The sequence below is a fragment of the Oncorhynchus nerka genome, linkage group LG28 (assembly GCF_034236695.1).
Source record: "Oncorhynchus nerka isolate Pitt River linkage group LG28, Oner_Uvic_2.0, whole genome shotgun sequence".
NCBI lineage: Eukaryota > Metazoa > Chordata > Actinopteri > Salmoniformes > Salmonidae > Oncorhynchus > Oncorhynchus nerka.
The window spans coordinates 61,404,244-61,415,516 of record NC_088423.1 but is presented as its reverse complement, the minus strand read 5'-3'; positions in this window follow the sequence as shown (position 1 = coordinate 61,415,516).

Sequence of the window (11,273 nt, the reverse complement as noted above, 5' to 3'; positions counted from 1 at the left end):
ATATCAAGACAAAGGACGCATGTTAGCACCAGGTAAAAAGGGGCCTTTAGTCAAGGTCCCTACCTAAGTAGTGTCACCCTTTCGGGCCAGTAAGCATCCACCACAAAACAACCAAGTCATCTTGAAAAATTCTGAGTGGGAGAGACGAGATAGATTCTGATGAAAGCCATTGAAAGCCGAAATGTTATAAGCTTTTAACTTTCCATGAAAAACAATGCATTTTTAATGCAGAGCGAGCGATGTGCTTTTTCATTGTCAATTATTATTTATTTTGTTGGTTACACTTCGACTCACGTTGGTTGAGTACCCTCTACTTCTTTCCGGGAGAGACTAGCCAGTCATTTTAGATGCGCCAATATACAGCAGTTGAGCATCTTTTTCAGCCGAGGACACAAACAACAACACAAGTTTAAGAGTCCGAGTTTTAAATTGACATCGACCAGCTTTTCCCCAACTAAATAACAAGTCAAGACGCGTATCATTAATTCATGAGTGGGGGTGGCAGTCAAGATGTGCCATGGCCTCGAAGGGGCGTAATTAAACTGATAGAGCTGTTTCCATGCCGTCGACTACACTCTTAGCGTTGCAGCATGGGATGAGAGATGAGTTGGCTGAGTGCTCGCTGAGCTTTTTAAAATATTTTTTATACACCTCAAACCCCACAGGTAAGTGCACTCAATCCACGCAGAGCTTCAAAGAGTACACAAGGTGGGTCAACCCCCCCCCACACACAGGGTGTTTCGAGAGCAAACCTCACTGGGTGAAAATGATCAATATCAGGGGATATCTTTATTTACATACTTCCGGATAACTGATTTTTTTTTTAGATGCTCCAGATACACGTCCAGCTTTTCATATACGTTTCTACATGCATCCAAACCGGACCTCAGCAATCTCCATGTTACCTTATGAGTCCAGGGAGATATATGGGGTGTGCACCAGCGCGTGCACCAGTTTACATATTTGTTGATTATTCTCACTACGGAAAGAGTATGAGTCAACATGCTGACATATCTAAGCCTTTAAACTTTAGCATGAATGAATCGACATCAGAAATGTATTATATCTGTAGTCATTACCTGATCATTTATGTATCTGTATATATATATTTTTATCATAATTTCAACAGATATCCTTACATGATACGAATTTACATATCATGTCAATTAAGTGCACTTGGGTGCGGCAGGTAGCCTAGTGGTTAGAGCGTTGGGCCAAAAGGTTGCTGGATCGAATCCCAGAGCTGACGAGTTAAAAATCAGTCCTTCTGCCCCTGAAAAGGGCAGTTAACCCGCTGTAGGCTGTCATTGTAAATAATAATTTGTTCTTAACTGACTTGCCTAGTTAAATAAAGGTTCAATTAAAAATAAACGTAATGATGTCTATTGAAATTATGCATTACTTTTTGACTCCGACCAGCTCGATTCGGTCTTATGTGGCAAAATTTGAAATGTTGTTTATTACATTGGATAAAAGTAGAGACTCAGAGCTAGAAAATTGTATATCATACACTACAGTTGAGGATTGTTGTGGTAATTATTCAAATCAAAGGAGAGACTTTTAGATTTCTTCAAAACAATTTAACTTTATTAATTACTGCAGTGATGGAGTGTTAACGGTCACCCAATGGTGTAGAATTAAAGCCCAAATAAACAGGATTCGGTGACAACTCTTTATAGTCTTCCTGAGTCGTTGTGACGAAGAACAGATATGTGAAATTATACAAAGGTACATTGTGCTCTAATGCAACAGACATCAAGATTTACATGGCGTTAAATACAGTATCTGTCTCTAGTTAATTTCCTCCTTGTTTATACAAAAATACTAATGCAGCATAGGATACTAAGTTCTTCCCTTAGAATGATGGAGTCCAGTATTCATCTGCCATATGGGACAAATAAACTGGAGATTGGGTCTCCCTGGCACCGACAGACAGACACATAGACACTAATCATGGAATGGAATGTTGTCTTATTACCAAGCCATCGTAAATCGTCTGTCAGCGTTAAATCTCAGACACATGAGAGTTCTATGAACCCTATTCTGTTGCCTCTAAAAAAAAACAGACAGTGTGAATATACTAATATAGGAATACATTGTAATATAAAAGTAATGTGATTAACATAATGTTGTAATTCTACGACATTATCAATGTGAAAGTAATTCTGCTTTGAAAGTTGATAAACTACTGGAGAGCTCTTCTTTGTCTACACTAGAGGTCGACCGAATATGATTTTCTCAAAGGACCAAAAAAGCCGATACCGATTAATCGGCCGATTAATTTTGTAATTTATTTATTTGTAATAATGACATTTACAACAATACTGAATGAACACTTATTTTAACTTAATATAATACATCAATCAAATTAATTTAGCCTCAAATAAATAATGAAACATGTTCAATTTGGTTTAAATAATACAAAAACAAAGTGTTGGAGAAGAAAGTAAAAGTGCAATATGTGCCATGTAAAAAAGCTAACGTTTAAGTTCCTTGCTCAGAACATGAAAACATATGAAAGCTGGTGGTTGCTTTTAATATAAGTCTTCAATATTCCCAGGTAAGAAGTTCTAGGTTGAGGTTATTATAGGAATTATAGGACTGTTTCTCTCTATACCATTTGTATTTCATATTATTGGATGTTCTAGTAGGCACTTTAGTATTGCCAGTGTAACAGTATAGCTTCCGTCCCTCTCCTCGCCCCTACCTGGGCTCGAACCAGGAACACATCGACAACAGCCACCCTCGAAGCATCGTTACCCATCGCTCCACAAAAGCCGCGGCCCTTGCCGAGCAAGGGGAACAACTACTCCAAGTCTCAGAGCGAGTGACGTTTGAAACGCTATTAGCGCGCACCCCGCTAACTAGCTAGCCATTTCGCATCGGTTACACCAGCCTAATCTCGGGAGTTGATAGGCTTGAAGTCATAAACAGCGCAATGCTTGAAGCATTGCGAAGAACTGCTGGCAAATGCCCGAAAGTGCTGTTTGAATGAATGCTTACGAGCCTGCTGCTGCCTACCACTGCTCAGTCAGACTGCTCTATCAAATAAAAAATCATAGACTTAATTCTAACATAATAATACACAGAAATACGAGCCTTAGGTTATTAATATGGTCAAATCCGGAAACTATCATTTAAAAAATAAAACGTTTATTCTTTCAGTGAAATAAGGAACCGTTCCGTATTTTATCTAATGGGTGGCATCCATAAGTCTAAATAATCCTGTTACATTGCACAATCTTCAATGTTATGTCATAATTACGTAAAATTCTGGCAAATTAGTTCGCAATGAGCCAGGCGGCCCAAACTGTTGCATATACCCTGACTCTGTGTGCAATGAACGCAAGAGAAGTGACACAATTTTCCTAGTTTAATATTGCATGCTAACATGAATTTATTTTAACTAAATTTGCAGGTTTAAAAATATGTACTTCTGTGTATTGATTTTTAGAAAGGCATTGATGTTAATGGTTAGGCACATTCCTGCAATGATTATGCTTTTTTCGCAAATGTGCTTTTGTTAAATCATCCCCCGTTTGTCGAAGTTGGCTGTCTTTGTTAGGAAGAAATAGTCTTCACAGTTCGCAACGAGCCAGGCGGCCCAAAATGCTGCATATACCCTGACTCTTTTGCACAGAATGCAAGAGAAGTGACACAATTTCCCTAGCTAAAAGAAATTCACGTTAGCAGGCAATATTAACTAAATATGCAGGTTTAAAAATATATACTTGTGTTTGATTTTAAGAAAGGCGTTGATGTTTATGGTTAGGTACACATTGGTGCAACGACAGTGCTTTTTCGCGAATGCGCTTGTTAAATCACCCGTTTGGCGAAGTATGCTATGATTCAGTGATAAATTAACAAGCACCACATCTATTATATGCAACACAGGACAAGCTAGATAAACTAGTAATATCATCAACCATGTGTACTTAACTAGTGATTATGTTAAGATTGATTGTTTTTTTTTACAAGATACGTTTAATGCTAGCTAGCACCTTACCTTGGCTCCTTGCTACACTCGCATCACAGGTAGTCAGCCTGCCACGCAGTCTCCTCGTGAAGTGCAATGCTGAGCGGACATGATCGGTGTCCAAAAATGCCGATTACCGAAAACTTGAAATCTGCCCTAATTAATCGGCCATTCCGATTAATCGGCCATTCCGATTAATCGGTCGACCGCTAGTCTTCACCCATTCAGCATCGTTCCCACCTTCTTAAGTTTCAGCCCCCAACCCATCTCTTTGATGATTCACATGTGAGGCCATGTACTAAACAACCAAAGATTTCAAGACTAAAAGCTGGTTTATACTACGGGTGTGTTTGTAAAAAAAAAATGGAGTGCCAGAGTGTGAACTGGAAGTACATAAACTCAGACCATTGTCAGATTGTCCATTCGTAAATTCAGAGTGTTTTTCTCTCGGAGCATTCAGAGCGCAAACTGGACGCTCTCGTCGAGGAGTAGGGTTAATCCGAGCATTCTGACCTAACAACAGTAGTCAAGCACCCAAGCTAACTGGCTAACGTTGGCTAGCTTGGTAGCTAGTTCCAGACACAAACGGGGCGGCAGGGTAGCCTAGTGGTTAGAGCGTTGGACTAGTAACCGGAAGGTTGCAAGTTCAAATCCCCAAGCTGACAAGGTTGTTGTTCTGCCCCTGAACAGGCAGTTAACCCACTGTTCCTAGACTGTCATTGAAAATACGAATTTGTTCTTAACTGACTTGCCTAGTTAAATAAAGATAAAATGAGAGAACAGCTCACTCTGACCATTTTACTCACCCTAGCAGAGCTGGTTAGGATGTTTTTATGTTACCCAGAGCGTTGTTGACTGCAACTGTGCTGCTGGCACCAATTTAATTACACTTTTTTACCGATGTACTGACGTTTACCGCTATATTCAACAGCCGTTGAGCATTGGTAAATTCATCAGTTATTCTGCGCTCTGGCACACTCAAACCAGAGTGCTCTGAAATAGGAGTAGATAGCCAGAGTGAATTTACCAGCTACGTCGCAGTGACATCATGAACATTCTATTGAAATGGTTACTTGCATAGTAGAGTCTTTTGTTTAGACATGTAGCTAGCTAGCTAAACAATGAACCATAATCCCAACTCATAACATTATTACCCTGCATGAATCTGCAGGTAGCTAACTAACCAGTTTCAATGTTAGCTAGCTAACATTAGGCCATAACTACCAATGCAAATGGCTCTGAGATACCAATAATATTACTACACAGATCATACACGTAACGTTAGCTAGTGAGCCTGCCAGCTAACGTTAGCTAGTTAACAGTACACTTTAAAGCAATTACAGTGAATAGGTTCTTTATCTGTGTTTGTTTAAATCCTGGTGGGCAATCTATCTATGGAATCTTATTTAAATAATTCATTCATAATCAGAATACCTGCGTTCAGTGTAGGACCATATTGCAACATTTAACAATAACATGAAATAGTTACATGCATTATAGAGATTTTATCATGGCTGTGCTGGTCAACGGCATTATTTTAGCTTCACCCTGTGCCTTTGACTGCATCACAACCATGCTTAAGTCCACCACAACGCACACCTTCTCGTGTCCCATTACTAAACCCATTTTCAAGGAGAGTCGTTGCAAATTTTTGAGCGAGGTGTCCATGGTCATCACAACATGGAAGGAGGCAAGTCATTCATTACTTTCATTACTATACGCCATGGAGAGGCTTTTGGAAAGGCTTTTGGTTGACTTCTGTGCTGGTTTTCATCTGAAGGCATGTAATCCCTACAGCTCCCAGACTTTTCCCTTGAGTATGGTACATCTATTGAATGAATGATGGCTCCCTGCACCCCTGATCAAAACCTCCCCTACTTGCCACTCACTCCACTACTGACTACATATGCTGCTGTGATGTTATTAAGTTAAGGAATAGATTAATGGAAAAACACCTAGTGGTCGGTTTCCCGAACCAAGATTGAGCCTGCTCATGAATAGCCAGCATACACGATGGATCTCCACTGAAACTGCTTTATCTAGGTCTGGGAAACTGAAGCCTAGTGCTCTGAATTTCAGGGTAAATGAGCTTTAGTGTTGGGTGCAAATGCGTAACTACACCTGAATGCCCTGCTACTGCTGATACGCTCCCTTTGTATTGGCTGGGCAATGAATTATGACTTGAATGCAGGCTAATTATATAATCAAACATTTCCCAGAATCCGTTTATACGCTGCTCTAGGGAATATTGCTGATATATTACAGCAGGTTTAGCAAGTAATCAATAAAGGATTATTTTTTTACACACTGCAGTTTGAATGTCAGATGAATTTATGATTGATGCATCTGTAAAAGCACTATCAACATGCCTAGATAGTCATATTATGCTGGCTCCAGGGTTGAGCAAGAATCTAGACATATGCTTTTTGCTACTGAAGCATTGAAGCTGATTAAAGGTAATTGGACAACAGAGGGGGAAAGAAATTTGGAAAATAAAGAGAAGTTGTTGTCTCTTCCACCCTATAGACTATTTGTGAGGTGAGAACATAATTGACATGTCACTACTGCATGTCTTTAATTTTAGCACTTATTATAAGGTATTGAAATGCATTATGTTCTAAAATATCACAAAGGCAAATTTCTGACGAAAGACAAGTAAATAATACGTTATTATTGCGTAATTACAATTTTACTTTGGAAATTCTAACCAAATACATGGACTATCGTTGAAGCGATGCATCCCTAACATCCACTGTACATTTAGCTTCTTTAGAAACACAGTGCAATGGACGTTTCCTTCCATTGTCACCGCCCAATACTTTGTCATGCACTGGCTGACTGGTGTCATCAGGGGTGAAAGCAGATGTAACTGCTTACCGGGTACCGGACCGTGCACAATTTTCTTTATACTACAACATTTACAGGGTAGCCTACTCTGCTGACACTGACAAACAGATCAATAAAAACAATGTTGTCTGATACATATAATTGGCCTACGAAAAGGGGAAACACAAATGCAATAACATGTCCATCTAACCTGGAGGAGGAAATGATTGTCCAAAAACAAACAAAAGTGGCACTGGGGATAAGCAGATGTTCCCCGCTGGTGCCAATAGGATAGGCTACTGTTCAAAGAATTTTGATAGGCTAGCTAAAAGCCAGATTGGAGTCTTGTCAATGTCATCTCTTTACAGCAATAGCCATTATCTTTCCAAACAGTTTTTCCGTGATTGTACTGTATTGTTTAATATTGCGATATGCTTGTGTGTTGGACAGGCCAACAATTTCACACTCAAGCCTGTCTCTGCTTTTCACTGACAATTGCAACCCAACAATCATCTAGTTGTGCACTGCAAACATTTTTTTTTTATAAAGAAACATGTCAAACGTTGCACATTCGTTCGCTCATAAAATAAATTCAGCATCCAAACCCCAACAGTGCACTGTGCACCTACAATTTGATGAATGGAAAGAGACATCAGTTACAAAACACATGTATTGTAATGTCATTCAGTGTTTGTCATTAGGCCTACACTTGTAGCCTGAATTGATGCATCCTTTGTTGTTCATGCGCGCCTCTGTCTCGCCCCCACTCATCTCCGCCTTGTCCCGTGAGTGTCTTGGCGGTTCATCTATGCCTTGACAAAATTAGTGTTCTCCTCAAACAACAATGCAATTTGGAGCGTATACCACCCGGTTTACAGTTAATTGCCTCATTTTTAATGCGGTTGACATGCATCAATGTTAAATAATGATGTAATAGCCTATAGTTTTTTGAACATGTTGTATTAATTGTGATAAGCTCACGTTTTACAGTTATGGCGTAGCCCCACTATTCATTTTGCCAGGACGCTTTACCAGACCTTACCGGCTTACATTCACCCCTGGGTGTCATCATTCATTGACAAATGATGGGCCCAAATAAATGGCATTACTATAAAATTATCACAATTACACTCAGATGCCAGAAGATTTCTCTTTAGTGTTAGTAGGCAAATCGGGCCCATCTTATCATGGATGCTGTTTCAGCATTCACATCTCTCTCTTTCCCCTCCCTCTGTGGCTGTCATTAAACATGCTCTTTCTCAGTCATCTTTTCCTCTCCATGTTCACTGTCAAGCAGACATGACATTGTCTTGTGCGACGCCTTTAAATACGCATGCTCATCTGCATCAGAGGTTCAAATAACGTTTGTGGCCCGAAAAGCCCTACGACAGGGAATGAGGGGTTGAAAGGGTCTTGTCGATGTGAGTAACCAAGAACTGCCCGTTCCCTCCCCTCACTAATAATTCCAAAATAAACCAACGCACGTCTCTGCTTTCCTGAAGGATATGGGTAGTACGCCTACTTAATCTTGTTCTGGGATCAACAACTTCTCTGACTTCTTCTCTGAGCTTTGTATTTTTGATCAGAGGGCAGGTTTCTCAAGATGTCTCGACGTAATCTATGGCACCTTAATAGTTAGGAATAGCAATGAGGCAGGTTTCGTGGTCATGTTGATTCAGCTCGTCTTTGACATCCATTCAGCCCTTTAAGTTTGACATTTAATAAACCAGGTCTTAAATTAAAAGCCTGTTAATGCCACTTAATCAGCCTTCTCTCCCTTCTCTCACAGTCATCTCTCTCCTTCCACAGGGGATTTACCCAAGTCAGTATGTGTGCGTCTTTTCACCCGAAAACTATTTAATTGATGGCCAGCCATTTACTTTGTCTGGCCTTACATGGAACAGTAGTCTGGCTTCAGTGCAACCACATGTTTTCAAGACATGCTGGGCCAGAATCGTTTTGTACAGAAGTGTTTTCTACTGTGGGTAGTTTGTCTCAAGAATGACAAAGTGTGTCTCTGCCCGTTGTTTCAAAATAAATGTGCCTCAAACTTTACACCAACTTCGAAAGCTGTACTTCTGCACAGTGTTTTGAGATATGATTCAAAATAAAACATAGTAGATCATGAGTGGGGAATAAAAATATATCCTGTTTTTAATTATGTCCATTGGTCAGAAATTGACATGTATACCAGGCCCAGTTTAATGAGTAGAAGATTAAAGCAGTTATGACCCAATTGTGATTGCATATGACGAAATCTGATGTAGAAGCATATGAAGAGGCATTGGGGCAGAGAACAAATGCGTGGTCAAATTTAGTTTTTATTGTGGACATAGTTTATTGAGTGAATGATCTGGGTGCTATCTTTATATCAGAATCCTTGATTAAATACTATTCCCAAAACCTGCTCTAGCTGGATCCATGTTCTAATTCTTCATTCCTGAGATCTTCCTGAAACCCACAGTAAAACACACCATCCATGATGTCTTTTAGAGAATGAACGGCTGGCCAAATATGCTCTGCAATCGAAAGTTAGCTGAGCCACTGGAGTCTTCTTGATAAGAACACTGGATTAAAGGCACTGGGTGAAAAGGGTCCATATCATGGGATATTTTTTTCATTACACATTTTTGATATTTATGAAATATATTAAGCTATATTGATTCCAGATGTGCTTCTCTTGGCTAAGGTCCATATCCCGATCTTGATATGCTGAAAATAAGGACTGAGATGTCTGAGTTTTCAGCACATGCTCAATAATTTGACAATTATGAAATCCATATATTTCTTTCATGCTCAAATCCTTTTTGGATTCCCTCCAGATATCATACATGGGATGGACGGATATTGACTCATTAGATATACTGAGATAGTGTAACGGTTTTCTTCTGGTGAAGGAGAAGAGCACCAAGGTGCAGCGTGGTAAATGTTCATTTTAATAAACAAAATAAACTGAACACTGAAATGACAAAAATAATAAAGTGCGAGAACAAAAACGAAACAGAATATCCACAAAACAGAAACAATCACCCACAACCAAAATGGGGAAAACAGGCTACCTAAGTATGATTCTCAATCAGAGACAATGATCGACAGCTGCCTCTGATTGAGAACCATACCAGGTCAAACACAGAAATACAACATAGAAAAAATAACATAGACTAACCACCCCAACTCACGCCCTGACAGCGCCCTGACAGCATCGTGAAGAAGGCGCAGCAGCGCCTCTTCAACCTCAGGAGGCTGAAGAAATTCGGCTTGTCACCAAAAGCACTCACAAACTTCTACAGATGCACAATCGAGAGCATCCTGTCGGGCTGTATCACCGCCTGGTACAGCAACTGCTTCGCCCACAACCGTAAGGCTCTCCAGAGGGTAGTGAGGTCTGCACAACGCATCACCGGGGGCAAACTACCTGCCCTCCAGGACACCTACACCACCCGATGTCACAGGAAGGCCATAAAGATCATCAAGGACAACAACCACCCGAGCCACTGCCTGTTTACCCCGCTATCATCCAGAAGGCGAGGTCAGTACAGGTGCATCAAAGCTGGGACCGAAAGACTGAAAAACAGCTTCTATCAAGGCCATCAGACTGTTAAACAGCCACCACTAACATTGAGTGGCTGCTGCCAACACACTGACTCAACTCCAGCCACTTTAATAATGGGGATTGATGGGAAATGATGTAAAATATATCACTAGCCACTTTAAACAATGCTACCTAATATAATGTTTACATACCCTACATTATTAATCTCATATGTATATGTATATAGTGTACTCTATATCATCTACTGCATCTTTATGTAATACATGTATCACTAGCCACTTTAACTATTTACATTACATTTACATTTAAGTCATTTAGCAGACGCTCTTATCCAGAGCGACTTACAAATTGGTGCATTCACCTTATGACATCCAGTGGAACAGTAGTGCATCTAAATCTTTTAAGGGGGTGAGAGGGATTACTTTATCCTATCCTAGGTATTCCTTAAAGAGGTGGGGTTTCAGGTGTCTCCGGAAGGTGGTGATTGACTCCGCTGTCCTGGCGTCGTGAGGGAGTTTGTTCCACCATTGGGGGGCCAGAGCAGCGAACAGTTTTGACTGGGCTGAGCGGGAACTGTACTTCCTCAGTGGTAGGGAGGCGAGCAGGCCAGAGGTGGATGAACCCAGTGCCCTTGTTTGGGTGTAGGGCCTGATCAGAGCCTGGAGGTACTGAGGTGCCGTTCCCCTCACAGCTCCGTAGGCAAGCACCATGGTCTTGTAGCGGATGCGGGCTTCAACTGGAAGCCAGTGGAGAGAGCGGAGGAGCGGGGTGACGTGAGAGAACTTGGGAAGGTTGAACACCAGACGGGCTGCGGCGTTCTGGATGAGTTGTAGGGGTTTAATGGCACAGGCAGGGAGCCCAGCCAACAGCGAGTTGCAGTAATCCAGATGGGAGATGACAAGTGCCTGGATTAGGACC